The following is a 26,989-nucleotide window of genomic DNA, read 5'->3' as shown; positions in this document are numbered from 1 at the left end:
TGGGCTTCAGTAGTTGTGGCTTGCGGGCTCTAGAGCGCAGGCTCAGTAGTTGTGGCGCAGGGGCTTAGTTGCTTCGCGGCATGTGGGATCTTTCCGGACCAGAGCTTGAACCCGTTTCCCCTGAATTGGCAGGTGGATTCTTAACCACTGCGCCACCAGGGAAGCCCTAGGCAATATTATTGAATAAGGGTAATTTTTTAGGTAATTTTTCTCTCGCTCCTAAAAGATACCTGCTGAAGGATCTTTTCAGGGGTGAACCATCATGCTACCTATAACTCACTTTCATATGACTCAGCAAAACCATTTGAAAGAGAGTGAGATAAAAGATAAAACAAACATGGCAAAATGGTAACAATTGTGACCCTAGATGAAGGTTCTTAGCTTTTCTGTTAGGCTTGACATTTTCAAAATAAAAAGTGATGAGGAAACAGACCATGCAGGCGAATTGTGACTGTTCTCTGCATTTGTTGGGCCGATCTTGGTTTGTTACCCAACCTGCCCGATGCAGAACGTGATGTGCTAATGACGAAGAGATGAGCCACTGCAGTGCTTCCCAATCTGCACAGTTCATGCAGGAAAATATAATGGGGAAATATACTGGCACTGTACACTGGGGTGCACAGCCCTGCCCCGCCCAGGTGCCTGAGGGCTAAGGGGAAATCAATACCTGGGCACGGCTTAGAGGCTCCAGCACTCAGCTCAGCATGTTGGCAGGCAAGCCAGGCCTGTGGGTCAAGGAGGGTAGACACTGTCAGGTCCTCACTTGCTTCTCTGCTTCCTCATCGAGTCTTCCCCTGGAGGAAGGGGGGACCTTCTCCCTCAAACTTATCTCCCTACAGGTCTGGAAACACAACATCCAGATTGTAGTACTTTATGCCTGGGCCCATCACTCCCCAGATCCCGAGTTCTTTGCGGGCAGAAGACAAGGATGCAGACTGTGGGGATTATGAATGCCAAAGATGCTCTATCCGTTAGAACCACAGCACACCTGTTGGAGATCATTCTGACTGTAACGTTCTAGTTAGCCCTCACCTAGCCAGGTGGTGGCCTGAAACTCCTGGCTCTGCTGCCCAGGGGTGGTACTCACTGGTGATCAGGCCTCAGTTTCCCCTTCTGAAGAAGGTCCCTTCCAGCTGACTCTCTAGGGGTCCCATATCTGCTTAGTGCTCCCTTAGTTCATCCTGGTCAGGGCTTAGAGCTGGGTGAACAAGACAGCCTTCCCATCAACAGAGAAAAATCCTAGAGCATTCCTGTGCTGGGCAAGTCTGGCAACTGCCTCCTGCCACCTTCCCAAAGTGTTCATAAGCGATTCCTGGACTTGTGGCCCTGGGGGAGCAAACGCAAACACCCAGGATGGTCCACCTCCAGAGACTTTGGTAATTTTTAAAAGCCCCTCTGATGATCTAAATGTGACCAGGGTGGAGTCCATCTCCCAGGGGACCAGGTCCTCAGAACTGAGCCAGACTTTTAATTCAGTCCCGCTGCCCCTCCCCACCCCCAGCTGTTCCTGATGCCCACCTTCGGAAGCCTGCCATCCCTCTCCTTCTCCCCACCTTCTGAGACTTCTTGCATTCTTCAAGACACTTGTGGCTCAAGTGTCCCTTTAGAACCCCAGGCTGCCTGCCTCTCCGGAGGGCAAGGCCGTGAAGGCCACACATAGGATCTGGTGCCTTTCACAGGCATCGGGAAACCAGAGGGGCTTTTAGGAGAGGATATATCATGATCCGATGGCTGTTTTGAAAATCCTTCTGGTTACTGTGTGGAGAGGGTGAGGGAAGGCCAGGACAGTGTCCCACTGGGCTTATCTACTTAACCCCTTGTAGCACCCTGCCCCCCAGCTCCAGGCCTGCATGGAAGCGTGGAAGCTGCTGCCTTGGGAGCCATGGCCAGGTCTGTCCCCAGGGCTCACGCGTGTCACGAGGAAGAACGGAGCAGGCTTTCTTTCCACTGTGACCAGTAGCGCTGATAGCTGACTGTGGGGTGGAGGCAGTGAGTGACGAATGCTAACAGTGAGAATTCATCCCAGGCTCCCAGTGGGCAGAGACCATCTGGACAGAACCAGAGGCCACTGAAGGGATGTCCCTCGTCCCTCGGTGGGGGAAGATGCTTGCTTGGACCACTCCCGAGAGAGGCTTTGGAAATCCAAGGAGCACTCTCCCTTTGCCCTTCAAAGGGACATTGAACTCAAATGGCACCAAATGAATGGGTGGAAAATGTTATACAGCAAACATGGGAAGGGTTTTCCCCCAGATAAAAGCAATGGAAGGAGGAAGACAGAAATAGAGGTGGAGGGAGGGGGGAGGGCAGCAAGGATGGAGGGGAGGAGAGAAAGAAGAAGGAGGGATGGGAGGGAGGGAGGGAGGGTCTCAGAGCTTTCTCAGGTTACAGAGAAAGGGGGAAGCAGGGGCTGGAGGAACAGAAAAGAGAAGTTGAAGTGGGAGTCACTCCAACCCTTGAGAAGAGCTGCCCATGGGGCAGAGTGGGGACAGCGTGTCTCAGAACTCGCAGCTGGTTTGGATGTAAAGTCCCTCCTCTACCCAAGAGAAGCCTCACACAGAAGTTCACAAGGCTGGGCAACGCTGACCTCGGGGTGCCGTCCCATGGGGCCCCAGGCATCATGCTCTGCTGTGGCCGTCTAGGAATTCGTACTAATTCTCAAACAAGGGGCCCTCATTTCCATTTTGCACCAGGCCCTGTGCAAATTATGTAGCCAGTCCTGGCTGACCTTTCCAAAGGACGTTTTGCTACAAAGGCAGAAGCAGGAAGGCCGGGGGCCGGCTCTGGCTGCTCTCCCTGTTTGCTAACCAAATACTCGCCTGGCGTTGTTGACTCAGCCACCAGGTAATAGTAAGCACAGGGCTCCCCACCTCAGCTGAAGAGCCTGACTCCAGTGAAATGTGCACGGAGCTGTGCCTGTGCGTGTGCTGTGAGTGTAAGCGTTCAAGAGGCTGAGAGGGGGACTTCCCTGGTGGTCCAGCAGTTAAGACTCCACGCTCCCAATGCAGGGGGCCTGGGTTCGATCCCTGGTCAGGGAACTAGATCCCACATGCATGCCGCAACGAAGATCCTGCGTGCCACAACTAAGACCCGGCGCAGCCAAATAAATAAATAAATATTTTTTTAAAAAAGAGATTGGGGCTTCCCTGGTGGCACAGTGGTTGAGGGTCTGCCTGCCGATGCAGGGGACACGGGTTTGTGCCCTGGTCCGGGAGGATCCCACTTGCCGTGGAGCGGCTGGGCCCATGGGCCATGGCCGCTGAGCCTGCGCGTCTGGAGCCTGTTGCTCCGCAGCAGAGAGGCCACAGCAGTGACAGGCCCGTGTACCGCAAAAAAAGAAAAAAAAAAAAAAGAGAGAGATTGTGAGTGTCTGCTACACACCAGGCACCAAGGGGTCCTGACCTTGGCGCTGCGTGCAGAAAGCATGGCCCTGCTGAGGCTGAGAGCCAGCCTGACAAAACCAGCCCAGTCCCGAGAGACCTGCCTTCCAGGTGGCTGGCGGCTGAGGAGGCATCAGGACCTCCTCGCCTCCGGATCCTCCACCGTGGCGGATGCCAGCTGGGGTGTTTGGGACCACGACTACGCCTTGTGCTGTGGCTCCCACATTATTCGAGAGACCACTGTAGGGTCACCAGGTCTCCAAGTGAAGTGCTGAGGCAGACCCAGCTCAACACCACGGCCAAGCCCAGGTCCCTCCCCTACTAGTGCTCGCCTTCTCTGCTGGTCCTTCACTCAAGGGCCAAGAAGCAGGCCAGGGACCCCCAAATCCCAACACTATACTGGCCTCTCCCCCTGCCAGCACCTCCTTTCTGAAGACCAAAGGCAGAGTCCCTGCAGGCTCCCCTCGCGCCAGCAGGGAAACCTTGGGGTCTGCTGCCCCAGCCTGGGGTTCTTCCTGAGGCCCCTGCCATCAGGCCTCCTCTCCTGAAGGGGCAGAGGACCCTAGCAGCATCATTTCCAAGGGCTTGTAGTTCACATCATCAAAACCTCTCAAGCCCAATCTGGAGGGTAACTTGGAAGGGGCTTAAGTCCCCGCAGGTGCCAGGTGTGCAAAGGAAACACACCTGCAGGCAAAACCAGAGGCAGCTGGACACCAGCACCCTGCCCACGGCCAGGACAAAGCCAGGCTCAGCAGGCCTGCAGGGTGTCCGGGCCAAGGGTAGGCAGGCCTCTCAGAAGGGGCCAGGAGAGCAAGCCGAGGAAGCAGGAGGCCAGGCCTGAGAGGGAGGGCCCGCCAGGAACCGAATTAATCAGCAGGAAACTGATGGTTATTTCCTGACAACTCCACCACCACTACCACCACCAAGAGCACAGAAAACACACACACAGGAATTCAGAAACAGGGAGGGCAGCTGGCAACTTCCTGGAGACCCACAATGCAGCCACTTTTTCAAATACTCTAGACAAAACAACACAGAGCACCCTCCCTTTCCCAAGTGCAGACGGTGTGCGGAGCCCCTCGTGTGTGTTATCTCATTTCTATCTTGCACGAAAACCTTTCCAGGAGGGACTGTCATTCCCCGTTTTCTGAACTCTGAGGTGCAGAGCAAAGGGAGAGGACCAAAGTCACAGCTAGTGGTGCCCGAGTTTCCAAGGCCAGGCTTGGCAGGTCTCCGACGGCCACCCCTTAAGCCACCTCGCTTCACCACCCTGGACCAACCAATCTCTCCCCCAGTCTCCACGACCAGGGTTTACAGGAATCCTATGGCACGAGAGGAAGGGCTCAAAATAGAGGAGTCAGCTGGTGTGGCAGTGGACCCCCTTCTGCATGAACTGGCCTCTTGGGCTTTGGAGGGTGGGGGTGAGAAGTCTTCCGCCTCTCGCCCGACTCTTCTTCTGCTTTCCACTTCTTCAACTTAAGAGCACATCTTTTAACATAGCCAGTGCTTCTCAAACTCTCTGCATTGGAAGATCTGTTTTATTTTATTTAGTTCTTTTTTTATTTATTATTTTGGGCTGCGTTGGCTCTTCGTTGCTGCACGCGGGCTTTCTCTAGTTGCGGCGAGCGGGGGCTACTCTTCGTTGCGGTGCACAGGCTTCGCATTGTGGTGGCTTCTCTTGCTGTGGAGCGTGGGCTCTAGAGTGAGGGGGCTTCAGTAGATGCGTCACATAGGCTCAGTAGTTGTGGCACGAGGGCTCAGTAGTTGTGGCTTGCGGGCTTAGTTGCTCTGCGGCATGTGGGATCCTCCTGGACCAGGGCTCGAACCCGTGTCCCCTGAATTGGCAGGTGGATTCTTAACCACTGCGCCACCAGGGAAGCCTTGGAAGATCGGTTTTATTTGAATCCCTGGAAGGACTAACAGGCAGCTCCTGGTCCCTCGACCTGTCACATGAAGTCAGTGATGCCCACCCTGGTCCACACCCTGATCAAGATGGAGCTGCTGATCACCCACCTAGATGTCGTCATGGCAACATTAAACTATAAAAGTTTCTAAGCCTCATTCTCAATTTCTCTTGGCTGGCTAGCATCGGTCCACGGCCCATCCTTCTGTGTGGCACTGGCCTAAGAATGTATGACAGTGTTTATAAATTCAAAATTTTTTAATGCAGAGGTGTATCTTTCCTCTTAGATGAAAATTCTACCCATGGGTAAGACAGCCTCAAATTTGCCCTTTCTTAATATTTCAAACATGCGTTCTTAATCTCCACTGTTTGGGGGTGCTTGATTTTCCACAGTCATCTCTCCTGCCTCTCCTCTCTCTTAAAAATGGAAAATAATACATTTAAGTTCCTTAAGTGTTCTTGGAATTTACATTCAACGACACGTGACCTGCTGAGTTCCATGAAGCTGAGGTGTGAAGAAAATGTTCTGTCAATGAGAAATTCACAAGTGCTCAGAACAGAGCACAAAATTTGCAGTCCTTAACCATGGTCATAGCTCCAATCGGTTCCTACAGATGAAAACGGGCTTTGGTTTATACCAGCCGAAGCATTTATAGGTTAAATCTCAAAAGATAAAGGCCGCTTCAACAGTTCAGTTGGCCCACGTTGGCCATAACAAGACTGGCAGCTGGGAACCACCTGAAGGCATTACGACATGCAGATGCTTGGGTCCCGCCTAGATCCTGGGGACTTGGGGCTGGACACAGGGAACTGCATTTTAACCAGCTCCCCAGCAGGGAATAACAAACGGTGTGGCTACTGAAGGTGCCCTCCTGCGTAAGAACCAGGAGTGAAGGGGTGTGACCAGTGGCCCAAAAGATTTGGTCTTGGGAAAGTAAAACAAGCCCAAAGAAAACCAACTGGGTTTATTCCACTGAGGCAAGTGCTACGTAAAGCCCTGGCATAGAGAGACCCACGGAATAAATTCAGTTTATTTGTTTGTTTGTTTGTTGAAGGTGGTCTCATATTCTCTACTTAGCTGGGCCTGGCACATAGCACACTCTCAACTAGTGTCAGCTGTTTTTCATAGACCAGGTTATTAAAGCCCAGAAGGCTTGTGATTTTGCAGAAAGTCAAGTTCTTGGTGAAACCAAGACTTGCCCTGGGACTCATGCCTCTGTCCTCTGTGTCTCAGTTTCCTCATCCATAAAATGGAGATAATACTTGCTTATTCTCATGGCTGTTGTGAAAATTAAATGAGGGAATGGCTTTGTAAGCACATTTAGCCTGGTCTCTAGTAAGCACTTAATAAATAATAACTGTTCAGATAACCATTATCAATTTTGAAAGTCCGAGATGACATAAAATCTGTTTCCATGTGAGCTGGAATTTGTTTATTCCAGATGGTTCTTATTAGCACTAAATGCCCTGGACATGCTGAGTGGCCAGAATAGTCTCTGTGCCTTGGTGGAGACTTTTGTTATGGGCCGGGAGAGCTAACCACCCTTCAAATATCCCACCCCATGACACACACCTGGCTTGCGCTTGTTCTTGGGGAGACCAGCTGGCTGGCGGAAGTTCTCTGCAAACATGTCCCTGGGCTGAGTCCCTCTGAGAGGTTTTGCAGTGGGCACTCGTCCAGAACATTTATTATGTCCATAATATGCCGGGCATGGCGCTGGGCACTGGACAAAAGAACAGCAATAAAGAGAGCAGAGCCTTCCCCTGCCATGAGCTTACAAAACTATAAAGTGGGTATAAATTGTTTTTGATTAAAATTTCTATTGTAAAGTTAATAAAACCACCCACTACAAAGAGTTTGAAAAAGATGGAAGTGAAAAAAATTAATACTCCTTCTCATCCTAACTCAATCGCTTCTTATGTATTTCTTCCTCGTCCTCTTCAAGCGTATGGTTTTCACATGTATTTTTTTTTTTTTTTTTTTTGCGGTACGTGGGCCTCTCACTGTTGTGGCCTCTCCCGCTGCGGAGCACAGGCTCCAGACGCGCAGGCCCAGCGGCCATGGCTCACCGGCCCAGCCGCTCTGCGGCATGTGGGATCTTCCCGGACCAGGGCACGAACCCGTGTCCCCTGCATCGGCAGGCGGCCTCTCAACCACTGTGCCACCAGGGAAGCCCTGTTTGTTTGTTTTTTAATTTATTTTTGGCTGCGCTGGGTCTTTGTTGCTGCACGCGGGCTTTCTCTAGTTGCGGAAAGCGGGGGCTACTCTTTGTTGCAGTGCGCGGGCTTCTGATTGCAGTGGCTTCTCTTGTTGTGGAGCATGGGCTCTAGGCGCGCTGGCTTCAAGTAGTTGTGGCGCTCAGGCTTTGTTACTCTGCGGCATGTGGGATCTTCCCGGACCAGGGCTCGAACGCGCGTCCCCTGCATTGGCAGGCAGATTCTTAACCACTGAGCCACCAGGGAAGCCCTTTTCACATGGTTTTGATCATGGGGTGTACAATCTGGTGTCCTGCTTATTTTCCCTGGATGACACTGGCAAGTTTCCATGTTTCATGTTCATAATCAATAATTCATGTTCATAAACACAGAACATTCAGAAGAGTGCACAGATCACCATTCGCCTGCCCATTCTTGCAGTGAAGGACATTCAGGTTGCTTCCAATTTGTCCACACTGCCCACAAAATGCCTTCATGCATTCATGCAGAAAGATAGAGGGAAGAGGCAAATGCTATGTAATTTGAAGGTGTCAGATGGGTCTGGTTGAATAATGCCACTGTGTGAACTTGGGCAAGTTACTTAACCTCTTTGAACTTCAATTTCCCCCCAAATGGGCATAACACCTCCATCATACAGTTGTGGAGAGGATTTAACAGGAGACCATCAGTAAAACACCGAGCAAGGGGCCTGATACTCAATAGATGTGTGCCTTCTTTTCTCTCATATATCACAAGGTCATGACTATGACTCCTGAGTGCCTTCTCAAGGACTAGGGCAATCTGCAGAGAAACCCTCAGAGCATGGTGTGCCAGCTCCCCAAACCCTCCATACAGATTGCTAAATTCTGGGAGACTTAGCATTTGCAAGCTGAAGTATTCAGGGGAGAAGTGATATGTGCTCTGCAATTTACTTAAAAAATGGTTCAGGACAAAAACATACACATGTACAAATAAAGCAAATATGGCAAATGTTCACCTCTGTTATATCTAGTCGGGTGTACGAGTATTTACTGTACTATCCTTTCAACTTTTCTATATATTTGAAATTTTTCATAATAAAACCTTGGGGAAAAACCTCTTGCTAATTTAAAAGGCAAAAAATGGTATCATGCTTTAAAAATTTGCATTGCATCCATTTATTTGTTCAACAGATATTAATTCAACACAGTCAACAAATATTACTTCAATAAAGTATCTGTCATGCAGTGAGTTGACCTGGTCCCTGACCTCATGGAGCGTACCATCTGGCATTTCTTTGGGTTGGGTGTTTATTTGCTAATTATTAATATAGTTTGTTCACTTTGTCTTCAAGTTTAAATCTTGATTTTTAAAACTAATATGTATAGGTTCTTGGTAGAATTAAAATATTAACCCTTCAAGTGTCTCATGAGAAGCTCTTTTCCCCGCAACTCTCAATTGTTTTGTAGAATTTACATAGCAGTTACAATTTTTTAAAGGTAGTCAAATCTGTTAAATTTTTTGATGACTTTTTTTATTTCTCAACTTTGGAAATCAACCTCCAGCCCAAAATTTGTTATAGAGTAAATTGTACATACTGTTATGTTTACTCCTTTATATTTCTGTTTCAGTATTATCCTGGTGACTAGCATTTTAAAAGCCATGTTAAACAGTGATGGTGATAGCAGGCCTCCTTATTTTGTTACTGGTTTCAACAGGAATGCTTCTAGTGTTTCTCAGTTAATTAACATTGGCTATTGGTTTGAAATTGATATCCTTAATCAAGCTGAGAATGCAGCCTTCTATTCCTTTTTTGGTGTATTGATTAGTTAGAAATGGATGTTCGATTTTAATCAATTATCCCCCTGCATATATTGGAATTAATCTGATTTTACTTCTTTAACCCATTAGCATGACGCAGTTACTATATTAAGCTTTCCTAATATTGACAATTCCCCCACACTTGCCCCACTGGGTTATGGTGGATGACTTGTTTAACATATTATTGAATTCTATTTCCGACACAGCATTTTCATTCTTTAATATGGTCTTTTTGCCATGTTTAATATCAGGCTGATTTTGCTTTGAAGAATGAATTGGAGAGCTCTCCATCTTTTGCTAAGCCATGGAATAGCTTAACATTATCAGTATTATCAAATCTAAAACAATTACCTAGCAAAAACACTTGGCACTGGTGTCTTCTTTAGGTAGAGGGGGCAGTAGTTGATGATGATTGCAAATTTTTTCTCAATTAACAACATATACATTTTCAGAAAAGCATTCGTTTAAACGAGATTTTCAAATTTAAGCCTAGTGTGCACATATTTTTATTTTTTAAAACCTCTCTACCTATTGCAGTGTCCCCTTTCTCATTCCTATTATTTTTTTTCTTTTCTCTCTTTTATTTTTCAAATAGATCTGCCAAAGGTTAGGCCACTTTACTGTTTGTTTAAAAACAGAATCAGCTCTTGGATATACTTGCTAATTTCACTGTATTTCTATTTTCTAATTCATTTATTTCTGCCTTTATCTTCACTTTTTATCTTTCCCATTTTCCTTAGGGGCTGTTTTTTATTCTTTTTTTCCCTCTAAGATCTCAGGCTGAATGCTTGGTTTATTTATTCTCTTTTTCTCTCTCCCCTTTTAATAATAAAAACATTTAAGGCAATGAGAATAGTGCCAGATGTCTCCCATAGGTTTGGTTATGTGGCACTCTGGTTTTCAATGCTTTCTAAATATTTGTCACTATGTTCTTTATTTCTTCCTTGACCCAACAGCAATCTAGGAGAGTTTTAAATTTTTTCAAGTGGTTAGGCTTTAGTTCTAGTATGTTTAAATTTATAATATTTTGGCAAGGTTTACTGCATGGTGATCACAGGACTCTCTGACTGGCACAACTTCTGTTTTGGGTAGACCGTGAGTTCTTACAGTTGGTTACTGGTGGCTGACAGAAATATTTGCAGAGCATATGCTCGCTTGCAAAGCCCAAGTGCTTTTGAAAAGTTTTTGCTTGCCATAATGTTATGTCAAATGAAAAAGGATATAAAGTTCAGGGTGTTTGTAACCAGTTTAAAATACAATATATTTACCTATGTGCATGGAAAAAGACTGTGAAGAAATATATAAAGGTACTAAACAGGGTTGGTAATTTCTAAGGGGTGAGATTATGGGCAATTTTTATTTTCTTTACAATTTTCTGTATTTTCAACTTTCCTATATAGGCATAAGATTTACTATTTTCATAATAAGATTTCTTTAAACGCTTGGTAACAGAAATGCTTGCTCTGAGTTTTGTCTTTGCAAAGCTCCCCCTGGCCAGAGAGTTAAGAAGTCACCAGGCAGAACTTGAGGGATAACTGGATTTGGACCCCAAACAGTGTCCACACCTGAAGACGGTGGCCCTGCGAGGAGCCCACAGTCACTCAGGCTGTGGAGGTCCCCCCTGAGGGAGGGGATTCACTCCCTAGGGGCCCCCAGGAGCACCACCTTCGTCCCTCCATGCTCCTCATGCTAATGACCATCCCCCCATTACTGTCACGGAAGAGTTTTCCCTCAGAGGGAAAGAGTGAAATCCAACTACTGCAACTGATGCGTGCAGGCTTTTATTTCCTTTCTACCTCAACACGATCTCTGAGGCCCGCTTCCAAAATGGCATTTTCAGCCCAAGGTCAACTGCAGAGCCCGTGTGAATCCAGAGGAGCTCTGGCCCCTGGAAATAGACAAGGTGGCTGTACCCCCAGATCCTGCCACTCAGCCCAACACCAGCAGCTCTGGAGGGGGGCAGCCACGTTCCCACGAGCTGCGCGCTCCGTGTGTGGGGCAATAAACTCCAGAGACGTCCAGAAGCCTGCTCTGGGACGGAGGAGAAAACAGGGAGGGAAGCTAAGGGAGAGGCTGGGAGACCCATCGTTTCAGAAGCATTTCACAAGCGTGCGACTGGCAAAGATACCACACAGGCGCCCTGGCCCTGCGTTTATTACCTTTACTAGGAGTCATCTCACACTGGGGTCTTTCTGCTCTGTTTCTCTGTCCTCCATCCTCGCTCACCCAAGTCCTCTGCTAGAAGACAGATGCCTCGGCTGGCTTCCACTGAGCCCCGGGGAGTCTGGGGACACTCTTAGAAACTCACAGAAGAGAATCCTGACCCACAGGGAACGTATTAAGATGGCCAAGCAAAGATGGCAAGGGCCAGAGGAAGTGCAGCGACAGGCAAAAAGATGCTGGCGTGTGCCGAGCGCCCCAGGAGTGGCTTGTCCCTTGGGAATACGTCTTGTCTCTTTCTCGATAAACTTTCGCCCCCCACCGCTGTGGCTTCCTATATCCAGGCAGCTCTGCCCACCACCCTGGCTGTTCTGGGCAGTGACCTTCAAGTATGTCTATGTTTCATCCTGATGCCACTTACAGGTACCAACTTCCTGCCCTCTGCTCCATGCAGTGTCTACACAGTGGAATGAATCGCCCAAATCAGAATGTAGCCATTGCCCTTTGGAAGAATGCTCTTCAGGGGAGGGGTGCTACCAGTGCATCAGCCCCCAGAACTTGCTGGGGGAGAATGGGAGTGGGCAAGTGTTTCAGCTCTAATTTTTGCCTAGAAATCAATAGGCTCTCCAGTGGCTCATCTGACCCACCTCTGCATCTCCTGCTTTACTTTTCTGGGGTGTCTTGAGAGTTAGGTGGCAGAGAGGTTCAATGAATGGAGTGTGAACTCTGGATTCAATCATACCTGGTTCAAATCCTGCTACCATCCCTTACAGGTGCAAGGCCTTGGGAAAGTGGCTGCCTTCATGAACCTCAGTTTTCTGCCTCCAAAATGGGTCAGGGGGACTTCCCTGGTGGCGCAGTGTTAAGGATCTGCCTGCCAAACCAGGGGACATGGGTTCGATCCCTGGTCCAAGAAGATCTCACGTGCCATGGAGCAACTAAGCCCGTGCATCACAACTACTGAAGCCCACATGCCTAGAGACCATGCTCCGCAACAAGAGAAGCCACCGAAATGAGAAGCACGTGCACCGCGACAGAGAGTAGTGCCCGCTAGCTGCAACTAGAGAAAGCCCACATGCAGCAATGAAGACCCAATGTAGCCAAAAATAATTTTTTTTTTAAAATGTTAAAACGGGTCAGGAATGCTGTTTCTTACAGAGTCACTGAATTAGAAGAGTCTAGCCCAGTGTCTGGCCCAGAGCAAGTGGTCAACAAACATTGGTCCTCTTTCTCCTTCCCTTGCTGGGATTGAGGAAACCCATCCTGAAGATCTTATGCAACATTTCAGAAGACCTTCCTACATTTTCAATTCAGTCACTATGTGTTGAGAATACACCTCAGTGGAAAATTTTTACTTGGGGTTATTTCTTGGTGAGTTCTAAGAAACACGGTCAAGCACAGAAAACGTACTTTTATACATTATCTGTAAACAGCTGGTGCAGAGCAGAAATTTTAGTTGAAGTGAGAAGGAACTCAAGCAAAAGTGCTATACTTATTCCTCTGAGGGATTTCTCAACCCTCAGATCAATTTTTCCGAGGGGATTTCCCCACATGGAATAACAGCATAAGCCCCGAGTGCCCTGGCTTATGCCAGAGTGATCTGTCATGTTGTTTCTTTGCTCAGAACCCACTGGTGGCTCCCCCAGGCCTCTGGATGAAGTTCAAGTCTTTGGACACATTCCCAGATCGGCCCCTCCAGCTCCATCTTCTACCATCCCACCTCTATACCCTCCCTCCCATCCACACCAAACCACCACTGACTCTTTGAATGCGCCTGCACTTTCTGCCTTTGTATATTCTAGTCCCCCAATGGAACGCCCCTGCTTCCCTTGTCTGCTGAGACTCAGCGAAACACCACCTCCACCAGTCTTCCCTGCACTCCTCTGCACCTTCACCACGTCCAGAGAGCGAATTTCCTGTGCTCTTGTCTGCATAACCCATATCCCTTCTGGCTGAGGGCCTGCTGGGAACAAAGACCATGCCATTCCCCTTTATATCAGAGTTTAGGTGATATAGGAAATGGGAAATGTTTGCTGATTGAATGAAGAAATAAAGAAATGACACAGGGAGGTTTGTAACAGAAAAGAGTTTTCAGGATGGTGTGGGGTTCTCCCCAACTTCACAGGCCTGTGGTCCACAGGTAACAATGATTACCACGTATCACACAACACAGAGCACACCTATGAAAAGTAGGCACATGAACCCATTTCGCAGGCCACGAAATCAAGGCTTGGCTGGGAAGGCTGGGACTCATCAGGGCTAGGAGATGGTGAGCCAGGATGGAAGGCCATGGCTCCTCTGATCCTGAGTCCCACAACTTGCAGTAAGGTCCTCCCCTTGCCTGTGAGCCCACTTCCACGGCAGGCGACCTTTTAGATCCATCCCTGCCTGTGGGGAGAAGAGCAGCTCTGTGTTTCTGTGATTAATGTACTTTTCGTCCTGCAGAGCCTCCTAAGGCCAACAAAGGGCCAGGTCAGAAGTTACAGCACACACGGGAGCAAACAATCGACTATATCTCAGGCCACGCAGAGCCGAGACCCTCACTCTTGGACCCAACTCTCCCACACTGCTAAGGGTGGGGGCCACGCCGTCTCTCACAGGACACCAAAGCTGCCCATTTCTTGTGCCTTTGGTGGGTCCAACATCATTAAAAGTGGACCCTGGTTTTCTCCAAATCAATTAGTTAAGAAGCAAGGTGACGACTTTCATTGGAATCTAAGGTTACAGAATGAGGTCTGTAACATTGTGTCTCAAATGGGGGAAGGGGGTAGAGACTGAGGAATGGGGATGGGCCATTCAGGGAAGAGAGGCAGGACCTGGCAGATAAGAGATCTCATCCACCAGACAGATAACAGGGCTAAAATGACAAAGGAGCTAGAAGCCGTGCTGGCCTGTTGAGAGAAAGAAAGAGCATATTAAATTTTAAACAAAGCCCACCCCAGGGGAACCTCCAGCCTCCCTCTCCCAACCCATGCCTCCCATTTTCAGCACACTAGTCATCAAGTTCATAGAAACCGAAATGTCCCTCATCTCTAGGGGCTGGGTTTTGTGTTTTTGTTTTTCTGTAATCCAACAGGCAGCAGCTGGCACACTGTGTCTCTGGGGGATGGTGGGGAGGGAGTTTGGGACTCCCTGAGCCCCTGTGGCCTTCCCACCAGGCCTGAGAAAGGAGGGCAGGCTGGAACCAGCTTCGGCTGGGACAGCACCACCTGGACAGGGGATCGATGGGGGGCTGGGAACCAGAGCAAAGCGGGTGCAGGGAAAGAGCAGGAAGTGAAAGGTCCAGATGGTAGGCAGCAGCCTAGGTGTCACTAGGAGCCAAGAGGAAAGAAGGAACTAAGAAGTAGGGAAGGTCCTCAGAGGCCTCATCAACCAGCGTAAATAATGTGCTGGTATGGAGGAGGAAGAGAGCAGAAAAGGAGGAAGAGGCAGCTAGGAGCTGGAAAGGAAGGCCCAATTTAGCCCAAGCAAATGTTACTTCCTCAGTAATTCCGTCAAACCTCCCTCCCCCGCCAGCCCCCCACCTCCACAAAGTGATGGATGGGAATCGGGCTGCAAGGGCTGAAGGTCTGGGCAGAGACACTCCCCTGGGCAGGACCCGCGGGACAGGGTCTGAAGCCTGCACAGGAAATCTCCATGCCACCGCGACAAACACCAACCAACCTCAGTCTATGGAGTTAGGGCAGGATGTTTATTTTATAAGCATCTTCTTCAAAGAAAGACCGGCCTAAGCTCCCTGAGAGAGTCTGGAATCCTCAAAGCCAGCACTGCCCCAGGCACCCTAAGGATGGGCCCCCTGGGGTTTCCCTGGGGAGCCACAGGCCTGCCCAGGTGCCTGCAGAGGAGACAAGAAAGGCCTCCAGCCTCAGTGCTTGAGGCCCACTGCAAACAAAGGGACAAGGATGGGAGGTTCTCCTACATAGGTCAGCTGTGCCCCGGGTCTCTCAGGCCTTTCCCAGGCCGGTGCCTCTTAACCAACATGAGTGAAACAGTTGAAAAGCGGTGTCTTAAAAACGCATAATCAGCTTTTAAAAGAATAAGACTTAGTATTCACCTAAAAGGAATCAAAAATACTACACGACATTTCTGGAGGCCAATTTAACCATCTATATCCAGAGCATTTAGAATGTGTCCTTGGTCCAGTGGATTCCCTGCTAGAAATATATCCCAAGGATATAATCAAAAAATACCCAAGGATGTTCACCACAGCATTCTCTATAAGAGAGAAGAGGAAAAAACCTAAATTTAGGGGCCTGCTTAAATATGTGGAAGGGTATATTATATACTGAAATATTAATAATTATAGGTGGTTTTAATTTTCTTCTTTTTGCTTGTTTCTATTTCCTAAATTTTCTGCAACAATCATAAATCTCTCTGTAACAAGAAAAAAAATCAATAAAAGCTATTTTCTAAAAAACAAAAGGAACAGATCCAAGAGACTGTGCATTCGTTGGACATTCAAATCTGAACTGGATTTGAACAAAACAAAACTGGACAGAGACACTTAAACCCACCTAAGAATATTTTCAAGGACTAAGAGGTGGTTTCCAGTGAAGGGAAATTAAAATCCTCCAGAAGGCCTGAGTGAGTGCAGGAAGGGTGAGTCAGGAGCAGGGAGCCAAATCCCCAGAAGAGTCAGGACCCAACATTTCTGTCCTTAGAGTAACTGCCATGGTGGGGGAGGGGTTGGGGTAGAGGGCGGGGATGAGAACAGGCAGAGGGGCCGGAGGTGTGAAAAGACAGATGTTACTTTTGTCCCTGATCAAGGAAAGGACAATGGCCATCTCTTTAGACAGTGAATTCAAGCTCAGTGAGATTTGTTCATCTACCTGGCAACAGGGAATGAATTTTTACAACCAAGGTATAGAAGCCCCCAAACAGAGGTGTGGAAGAGAAATTCTGACAAGCTCTGTAACTGAAGCAAAAGAACTTAGCTGATGTTACACAGAAATTTTTCCAGATAATGAGCTAGAACACAAGAAGATAACGGAGTGGAACGCTCGGGAGGGCGTTAAGAGTACCAGGTGTAGCATTAACAGAAGGTGGCCTTTGCGTAAGATGACCTAGAGCCCAAGGAAGGAAAAATCCCACAGGACGTGGACTTAATTATTCAAGCATCAGGAAAACCTGAGGAGCAATGGGAGATGTCTAAATTTCTCCAGTCCTCTTTCTGATCAAAAGCTTTAAAATCTATCTCAGAGATCAAAATTCATCCATTTGGGAAACGTTTATGGGGTGCCTCCTATCCATGCACGCATTCAGCAGACAGCCAGGTGCAAACTTGCCGTGGGTGCCACTCTGTGATGTTCAAAGCACTTCCACTTCCACTGGCCTAACAAACAAAAACGGACAGCATGGGTCACTAGCATGCATCCCTCATAAAGATGCCAAGTAGCACAGTGACAGGGTGCTGGACATGCCAGCTCAGGCCCACGGATCCTGAAGACTTCCCACCCCCATGAGCATTCCTCAGCCCCAGTGGACCTTGACTCTCTCTTAAGAAATGATGACTCCAACTTGGAAAATAAATATGACACCACACATGAGGACAGCTGGTGCTGGATGATTCTGTGTCTCTTAAAGACATCAAATTCTTCCCCCAGGTGAAGCTGTATCCTATAAATTACAGCCTCGCATTATGTATGGCCAACACCTTTAGCTTTGTTCTCCGTGGAGAATTTCTCTTCAGCAAAGAGGAAGCAGTCAATACCCTACTTTGAAAACAGCACAGGTGTTTCTGTGAGACAAAAACCAAAACAAAAATCAAAAAAACACCTCTTCCTCCCTTTAATTAAAGGGATTGCACCTGTGTATAGAAAAATAGGAAAAAGTTGTTCTTCCAGAATCTTCCATGTACTAAGTACTTTCAGCCCTGAAAACGTCCCCACCGTAAAACAAAGTGAAGGCACCAGCTTACGGTACCAGCAAGTGCTCCCTTGGCACCTGGCAGCAGCTGGTACCTACCTGAGGCCAGTTCATAACGACAGTAATAAAAGTTCCCTTGAAATAGTGTTAAGGTTCAGACACTCTGATGAAAGCTGGGAACTTCAAAGATAGGACTGCAAAGCCCATCGCTAATCCTCCTCATTGTGTCTGATGCGGAGGGCTGGGTTCTGGGCTGGCTCCACCACCTACTGCCTGAGCTTTGCCCAGTAGGACTTGTGAGCCTGCCAGCCAGCTGGAGGAGGCGGGATGGAACTTTGCACTCACTCCCACAGGGGGTCGGGGGGGGGGGGGGGGTTGTCCAGGCCATGGTGCACAGCCATTGGTCCTTGACCTATGAGAAGTCGGTTAAAAATAAAGGAAGGAAACAAGAAAATTCTGATCTACAGACATGAGCCCAATGATTCTGGAGTGAGAACTGGATTCAGTGCCAGGTTCCAAGGCTCTCTCCATGAACCTGGGCAAGTCATTGCAGACTTCCAGGCTTCAGTTTCTTGGTCAATAAAAATGGTAACCTCCCTAGGGGCTGCTGAGGGGAGTAACTAAAATACCCTGTACGAAAATGCAGAACAAAAGTGTGATCCCTATTCCCTTCCTCCCTCCTTCCCACCCTCCCTTCTTTCCACCCTAACCTCCTTTAAAAAAAAATTTTTTTTAATTAGGTAATATAGGGAATTTCCTGGCAGTCCAGTGATTAGGACTCTGTGCTTCCACTGCAGGGAGCACGGGTTCTGTCGCTGGTCAGGGAACTAAGATCCTGCAAGACACGCAGTATGGCCAAAAATAAATAAATAAATTAGGTAGTATATGCACAAAGTACAAAATTCAAAATGTAGAAAAAGGAACACAGTGAAAAGTCAGCATCTGCTGTGGGAAACCACTATTACCAGTCTCCTAGGTATCCTTGCAGAATGCTGCATAGCCAGGCATTCTGTCTCTTACTTTCTTACTTAAGAAAATAGCTCAGCAACCACATCGATACATAGGGAGCTTTTACATTCTTCTGTACAGCTGCATAGAGTGGCATTGCATGGTTATAGGATAATTTATTTACCAGTTCTCTAGTGATGGACATTAAGGTTGTTCCCCCCACCCCTTTTTCGCTTTTATAAGCAATGACGCAATGAACTATCTTGAAAAATGCATCATTTCACATGTATGCTCATATCTGTGAGAGGAATTCCCAGAAGTGGAGTTGCTTGTGCACTTTTAATAAATATTGTCGGGCTTCCCTGGTGGCACAGTGGTTAAAAATCCGCCTGCCAATGCAGGGGACACGGGTTTGAGCCCTGGTCTGGGAAGATCCCACATGCTGCTGAGCAACTAAACCCGTACGCCACAACTACTGAGCCTGCGCTCTAGAGCCCGTGAGCCACAACTATGGAGCCTGCACGCCTAGAGCCCGTGCTCCGCAACAAGAGAAGCCACCACAATGAGAGGCCCGCACACCACAACGAAGAGTAGCCCCCCGCTCACCGCAACTAGAGAAAGCCCGTGTACAGCAGCAAAGACCCAATGAAGTCAAAAATAAATAAAATAAATAAATTTATTAAATAAATAAATATTGTCAAAACCCTCTTTATACAGGTTGTACCAACTTACACTCTTTCAACAGTTACAAGAGCATCTATTTCCACTGTCACTTCTCCATAGCAGAGTTAACACTTCTCTTATTACTAGTGGGGCTGAACACCTTATATGGTTAAGAACCACTTGTATTTCCTTTCCTGTGACTGGTTCTTAGCCCATTTTAAAAATTGGGTTGATAGTCTTTTTCTTGTTGATTTTCTCTTTTTAGATATTATGGAAATTAGCCCTATCTCTGATATATGTTGCAAAAATGTTTCCCCAGTTTTGAGAAGTGGAAGACTCTTTTGACTGTTTATAATTTGCCTCACAGAAATTTTTTACTTGTGTAGGGTCAGATATATTAATCTTTTCTTCTATGGATTCTGGGTTTTAAGTCAAAGTTAAAAAGTATTTTCCCTGAGTTCATTTTTTACATTTAACATCTTTAATCCATCTGAAATTTATTTTGTTATAAAGTGTTCTTTTTTTAGACAGCCATCAGGTTGTCTCAAGTCACAAATTTTAAAATGCCACCTTTCTAAAATGTCATCTTTCATATTAATTTATCATTGAGTCCCTTTTCTTTCTTCTCTTCCAAATCATGCCCCTTTATCTCAGAATCACGCTCTTTCTCTCCAAGGCCCTCCCATCCCTTCATTCCATTTGTGAGTCAAGAGTTGATCCATGTTATCATGACTGACAGTCACACAAAATATGTTGAATCTCAGTATCTTAGAGCAAGTAGAGATCTCAGAAGCGTCCCTTCATTTTATAGCTAAGGTCACTCAGATCCAAAGAGGTAAACTGGACCTGCCCAAGATCACAGGGTAGCTTAGTGCTTGTGATTTTTTTTGTTACTATTCAAGAAGAACAGAAATATTGATTTTGCCATAAATTCCACTCAGTCAATAGATATCTATTAAGCAACTACTCTGCCCAACAGTGAACAGGCACTGGGGCTCCAGAAATAAATGACACAGCTCTGACCTTTCAAGAAGTTCTAAAAAAAAAAACAGAAGTTCTGAGTCCAGTGTGGGGTCTGAACACACACATCCACAGACTAATAGATAAGGTGAAAATGGCCAATGAATGTAGAAGGACTGGTTAATTTTGCAAGGGATGGCATGGAGAAGGCTCAGAAGATGCATAGTTTTCAGTTGGGCCTGACATGACTAGGACTTTGTCCAAATATGGAGAGAAGGCATTTGGCAATAAGGGAACAATGGGACAAAGTGGGGGGGTCTGGTGGTATATCGTCAGGAAGGAAGTACTCTGGCTTAGTGTTAGCTCTGGGCAGAGTTTTAAATGAAAAGGCTCCTCTGAAAATCTGTGGTCATTAGCCAGCCAAGTGGGTTTGGGCTCTGGTCCTCAAAACTGCAAGCTAAGAATTATAAATAAATGACCCATCTGTAGGGTCTTAAGGTGTCTGGCAGAAGGCAACACATATTCTCCCTGGAAGAATGTACTCTCATCCCATACATTAAAGAATTCTCACAGATAGAATTCTAACAAATATAAGCTCACAATAGAAAATCACAAAAAGAAATAAGCCCTCATGAGTGAGAGGGAGCAGAATCATCAAACAACAGAACTACACCTGTAAATACTTCAGATACTAGAATTATTGGATACAAAAAAAAAAAAAAGGTGTTTAATATGATTAAGGAAATGAGGAGTTAAAAACCCAGGTAAAGGGCTTCCCTGGTGGCGCAATGGTTGAGAGTCTGCCTGCCGATGCAGGGGACGCGGGTTCGTGCCCCGGTCCGGGAAGATCCCACATGCCGCGGAGCGGCTTGGCCCGTGAGCCATGGCCGCTGAGCCTGTGCGTCCGGAGCCTGTGCTCCGCAACGGGAGAGGCCACAACAGTGAGAGGCCCGCGTACTACAAAAAAAAAAAAAAAAATCTCAGTGGAAGGGCTGAAGAGAAAATTAGAGATAAGTGAAGAGAGAATTAATGAGCTGGAAGACAAATAAGAAATTACCCAGAAAACACTATAAAAAACCAAAAGATTGAAAATGAAAAAGAAGTTGAGAGGGGGGTGTGGGATGAATTGGGAGATTGGGATTGACATATATACACTACCATATATAAAACAGATAACTAATGAGAACCTGCTGTATAGCACAGGGGACTCTACTCAGTGCTCTGTGGTGACCTAAATGGGAAGGAAATCTAAAAAAGAGTGGATTTATGTATATGTATAACTGATTCACTTTGCTGTACAGCAGAAACTAACATTATAAAGCAACTATACTCCAATAAAAATTAAAAAAAAAAAGAAGTTAAGATGTCAAGGAGATGTAAAGGATAGAATAAGATCTAACATATATCTAATTGGAGTTCCCAAGGAGAAACCAGAGAGAGAATGATAGAGAGATAAAAGTCAAAGAGATAAAGCATGAAAATTTTCTAGAACTGATCAAAGTCACTAATCTTTGGTTTCAGGAAGTCTAACGAATCCTTAGACAAATAAAATAAAATCCACTCCTAAATGCATTAAACTGCAAAACACACACACACATGCACACGTGTGTGAACACACACCACCACCACCACCACCACAACAACAAAACAACAACCAGAGAGAAGAAATTACCTAAGATCAATAACTGGGCTACTACCTTCTCAATATCAATAAGGAAAGTCGGAAGATAGTAGAATACCATCTTTCAATACTAAGACGAAATAACTGTCAAGCTAATGTTTTATACCCAGTAAAACAATCTCTTAACAATAAATATGAAATAAAATTTTAGCCAAACAGGAACTGAAAGTTTATGATTAAAACACCTCGACCACATGATGTTCTGATTCCAGAAGGAAAGCCTGAGATGCAGGGAGAAATATGGGTAAACAAAATGGTAACTATGTGGAAAATCAAAAGTTAACCAACCTTTCATTGCACTGCATTACTTGAAAAAAGATACGGATACCAACTAACTTTAAACCTTATGCAGTCTGCATGCATCAAAAGGACAGAAATAGAGTATGTAAGTTCCAAAGCAGTAAAGAAAAAAAAGAGTAGAGAAAAAAAAAAAAAAAACATTTGCAGGGTGAAGCCATAGACATGGACGGGAAGCAAGTAGCAAAGAACCGTGGCTGAGGCACCAAAGCATAGCCAGGAGAGGAAGGAGTGGCAGAAAAAGCAGGATTAGAGAGGCAGGAGCAGGACCCAGAGTGATGAGCCAGAACCCACGATAGGCAAGAGTATCACAACAGTACAGCTACAGAGAAGCCAGGTAAGTAGAGGCTACCAGATGTGATCAGGAGGTGGCTGGGAACCTCTGGGAGTGGAGTGGGGGTGAACCTGATGCTTCAGAGCTGGAGAGGAGAGGGAGAGAGAGGAAGTAGGGATGGAAATTGTGGCCTCTTCTTTGTGAAGTCCCAGGGTGAAGAGAAGTGAAATGGGAGGGGGGCAGGGGAGAGGCAGGGCCAAAGGAGAGGGAGACAGGTGTGTCGGTAGCTGTAGCGGGGAACTGGGGCACAGGAGGATGTCCAGTGCTCAGTCGTAGGCAGGCAGCCTGGGCAGGACATGGGAATAAGGGTTGATGGTGGGCATGAGGCCCAGGTGAGCAGGCAGAGGTATCCCAGCTTGGGGCAGGGGTGGGCGGGGTTGCTTCAAGTAAGGCTGTGCAGTGGGGGGCCTGGAAGGATTCAGAATTTCAGAGGTGACCTGCTTCCAGGTAATGGCGAGTCCACAGTGGTTCTGTGGCTAGCAAATGGATGGGAGGTTGAGACTGTGGGCCTAGGGACCCCAGGATTGGACATCACAGGGTGGGGTTAACCAACCAGCACCGCCAGCCTCCAAAGGGTCCCTAATTCTTACTGAGAGGCCCGCTCAGGCGTGGTCCTTGTGAGGACATTCTGGCGTGGTGCATAAAGCAACTATTAAAGTTTGTACAATTTTTTTTTACCAAAACCATGCAGGACAACCTTCCCAATCCAGAAGACAAACAACACATAACCAAGAGTCATCACAGAAGTTCTAGTCTCCCATGTAAATCTGCAAGGTGGACATTCCTGCTTTCTGTAGTGATCATTCTTACCTGATTTTGATTCTCTGTTTATTATACCCTGGGGGGCAGGGAAGGAAGAAAGGGAAGGCAGTTGGGCCACAATGTGATCCCTTATTCTCAACTTCCAACTGCACTGAAAATCCTCACATTTCCAACAGTTCTCTCGGTACTCCCAAAATATACACATGATAGAGCATATGTATTTAATATCAGAAACTCCTTTCTGATGATGGTTGTAGAAGACAGAACCAAAACCCCTCTAGAGATCAACCCACTTTTAATAGTCTCTTTACTCCATTTACAAATATATAGATGATAAAGATAATACATACTGGTAAATATTCAAATGGCACAGAAATGAGTAAGAGAGATGACAAAAGACCTCTGTACTTGGGGTAAGGCACTAGGGGTGGCAGAAGGGTCAGGTCTGTGAGCTCCTCTTTAGTGCTTACTGAAGTCAGACCAGAGCATGGACTAGTAGCATATGCTGGCCCCCACCAGGGGGAGGCGCCGTAGAGGTGGATGCTGTGTAAGCCCAGGTCCTTTCCCTCAGTAAAGCTTGGAGACAGCACACACCAGCAAAAGCCAAAGATCTGAGGAGCCAGAAGGAACTTGTGGGATGATCTAATTCCCTCGTTATTACTCTTCCAAGTCATTCCAAGTTGGGTGACTTGCCTGAGTCACCCAACTCATTCGCAGTAAAGCTGTGAACCTCCCAGTTCGGTACTTTGATTCCATCAGTATTTCTTAGACTTTACCACGCACAGGAATCTTGTTAAGATGCAGATTCAGCAGGTCTGGGGTAGGCCCGAGATCTTGCATTTCTAACAAGCTCTCAGGTGATGCTGATGCTGCTGGTGCATGGACCACATACAGAGTAGCAAGAGTTTACATCAAGGCTAATGGACTATCCCACCTGGTTAAAGCCTCTTCACCCACCCTTTGCGTGGGAAAGCCTCCCTTCCCCCATCCTCCCTGATTATCAGCTCCCATGGTCTCTGTACTTTTTCCTTTGAAGCATTTATAACAACTGTAATTAAAGAGTATTTGTTTAATTATTAGTTTAATGTCTGTCTCCCAGGGAGACTGCAAGCTCCACGAGGACCGGACCAGCAGACTGTCGATAAAAGGGCAGCTGTTGTGGGCTGGAGCAGCCTGGACCAGCATCCTTGGAGGAGGAAGGGAAGGCTTGTACTGGTGGGAAACACCTTCTAGAGGCCTCATGGCCAAGGGTGACACTTCTGCCGTTAAAATTCCCACCAGTTTCAAATACATGCCGACTAAAATGTAACTTGAAAAGCAACCTTTAAAAACAAAAAGTCTCCTAAATCTTTATCAAAGATGTACTGAACAAATATATGTGGTAAATAAAAATAAATTTGAATAGTGGGATAAATTTTAAAAAAAAGTCTTTATCAAGTGCAAAACAGTCCCAATCTGGTACTAGCCACTCTGCCTGGGGAATAATTAGGTCCCCAGTAAATATTCCCTTACAGTCCTCAGACACTGTGAGGGCCTTGGCAAAAGAAGCAGAGGGCCTGCTCCCTGACCAGCCTCATTCTGTTGCAGACCAATTTCTTTTCCAATTTTTCTGCCGCCATCCTTTCTAGCAACCCCAAAGCTCTGAATGCCCAGCTCCTTGGAGTGGGCAGAGATATCTGAACTCATCATCATTCTAGGGTGGCCAAGTTTGAAGTCAGTCTGCCTGGGTTCAGACACCAGCAGTTCTGTGCCCTTGTATGTAACTAATTTCTCTGTGCTCCAGTTTCCGAATCTGCCAGATGGGAATAACAATGCAGTAACTAGCACCTGTGAGGACTAAGGGAGATGATACACATAAATCACTTACACAAGCCTGGCCCAAGATCTACGATTATTATTATCCTCCCCATATCCGGTCCAATTCAAGATCTCTCTATTGTTTCACACAAGTCTCCACCCAGTGGCTCCACCTCATTCAAAATTTACTCTTCCCAGTCCCTCCTGCCTTACCTGTCTGGAGCTTGTTCGAAGCAATGACTCACTGCAAAACTCTGCAGCTCCCATCAATCACCTCCCTGTCTCTGCCTCTGTGTGTCATTTGTGGGTCCCCGCTGGGAGGGAAATCTTTTTCCTCATGTCCAGTACCTTTATTCAACAAGTATTTATCGAGGGCCCACTATGCGCCAGGTCCTGTTCTAGGCACAAGGGCTTAGCAATGAACAAAGAAAGACCTCTATCCTCATGAACTGAAAGTAGTAAGAGATCTAACCCACGAATAGAGATCAGTTCGGGTCTCTGGCCCTTCCTTACGTCCCCATTCTTTTCCCTGACCAAGCCTAAATAAATCACACACAAGTACAAAGCATGAAGAAAACATTCCAGATCAAAAAATGCTCAGTGTGACTTGGGCACATCCCGATGACTAAACTGCTGCCCCGTTAAACTGGTAGACGTTGAAGAAGTACGCATTATAACAGCCAGAAACACCCGGTTTCCCCAGGTAGTCACACCAGCCGTCAAATCCTCCAGAACAGTATGTGTAACACAACTAGAAAATAAGGTCCTTCATTTACTTATCTCATGAGGGTAGGATAAGCCCACGTTTTCATGTTCTCACAGCCACATTCTTCAGATGAAGCCTGATTCGGGTTCCCCAGCAGGAATACAGGCAGCAGCCTTGTGTTAACAGCACTGGAAATGGACTCTGAAAGCCCAGGTTTCAGTGCTGGCTCTGTCGCTTACTGTGTGATTTCAGGCATGGAGCTTTTCTCATGCCTCACTTTCTTCAGACAACCTCTAAGGTCCTCTTCCAGTTTTGCAGTCTAAGGGCTGGGATCAACCACCATTAACATGAGACACAGCAGATTCACAGATTCCTTAATTCAACAAAATGAGCCCCTGCCCTCAGATCCAGGGGGTGAGCAAGCCGATGAGGAGCCTGTGGACAGCATCCTGAGATGCACCCGACTACTCCTTTACTTATTTACTCCCATCTAACTTCAAACCTGAGCTTTCCAAGCACAACTCTGATAGAAATATCCCTGGGCCACAAGGCAAACCCAAAACAGAAGGCATGCAAAATCTCCGGTGGGCCCATTAGTCTCCCTTCCTCCAACTCAAAAAACCATTCCAGACCATGTCCATCTCCTTGTCTCTAGACAGGGAGCCTAAAATTAGTCTCCCTGGTAGAAAATGCCTCGTTAGAACGGAAGTGACCCAAGTGTAGAACAAATGGCCCGCTGGCCACACACCACAGGACAAGGACTCACCCGGGAATCCGCTCTGAGAAGAAGAGTGAACCTCTGCTCCCACTGCAACTCACTGCATCTGCCTCCATGGGCATACAGGCAACCAGGTGAGCCTGGAGGAAAGAAAAATGTGACCCAAATGGCCAACTCCCCCTACCCTAAAGAAAGCAGCCCTACCCCCACTGCCCTCATGCAGAAAGCCGGGTCCTGCAGGTTAGTGGAGCACTAGTGCGGCTAGAACTACAGGTGACCAATTAGAGGTCCTGTTCCCAGACTGGCAGGTGCCTGGCACAGAGCGACGCGAGGTTCGAGGGCCAGCTGACAAAACCACCATGAGAGCTCTAGAAAATAACATTCGCTTTAAAACAAACAAGAAAGGGACAGCCATACTAAGTCTCAAAAATCAAAACCAGACAGGCCCATGGCTTTGATCACAAACACTAAGAATACATTTTCTAAAGTCTAAAGACAATTAGGGGTGGTTTATTTCCCCTCCCCCACCTGGCCTGGCGGGTCCTTTGAAGGCCCCTGGTGAGGGCAAAACAGGGATGCAGGCTCCAGGCCCTCTACTTGGCAGAAATGAACTTTGACTGTTTTTACTTACACGTGTACAAAGGCAGGACTGAAAGAGCAGCTTCAAAGTTGGCTGGGTGACCCCCAAGGTTCAAAGTCCCTCTCCGCACACCTATGTGGGAATCTTGTGAGTTTCCCAGGCGCCCACCGGAACTGGTTATGTCCCCTCCAGGTCTACACCTGCTGGGAGTTTCCATTTTGCACAGAAATAAAGGCGCTCTG

The 26,989-nt window shown here is 47.0% G+C and overlaps 1 long non-coding RNA gene across 1 annotated transcript; it reads right to left on the bottom strand.

Moving 5' to 3' along the window:
* Nucleotides 1-696: 696 nt before the first annotated feature.
* LOC309818368 lies at nt 697-26,989 on the bottom strand. Its single transcript, XR_014296344.1, has 3 exons — nt 26,799-26,989; nt 26,216-26,307; nt 697-725 (listed from the first exon to the last, which is right to left on the bottom strand). It is a non-coding gene; the product is annotated as an uncharacterized lncRNA (long non-coding RNA).

This window comes from Grampus griseus, assembly GCF_964374135.1.
Source record: "Grampus griseus genome assembly, chromosome: 2".
NCBI classification, from domain to species: Eukaryota; Metazoa; Chordata; class Mammalia; order Artiodactyla; family Delphinidae; genus Grampus; species Grampus griseus.
This window is presented reverse-complemented; position numbering and strand designations above follow the sequence as displayed.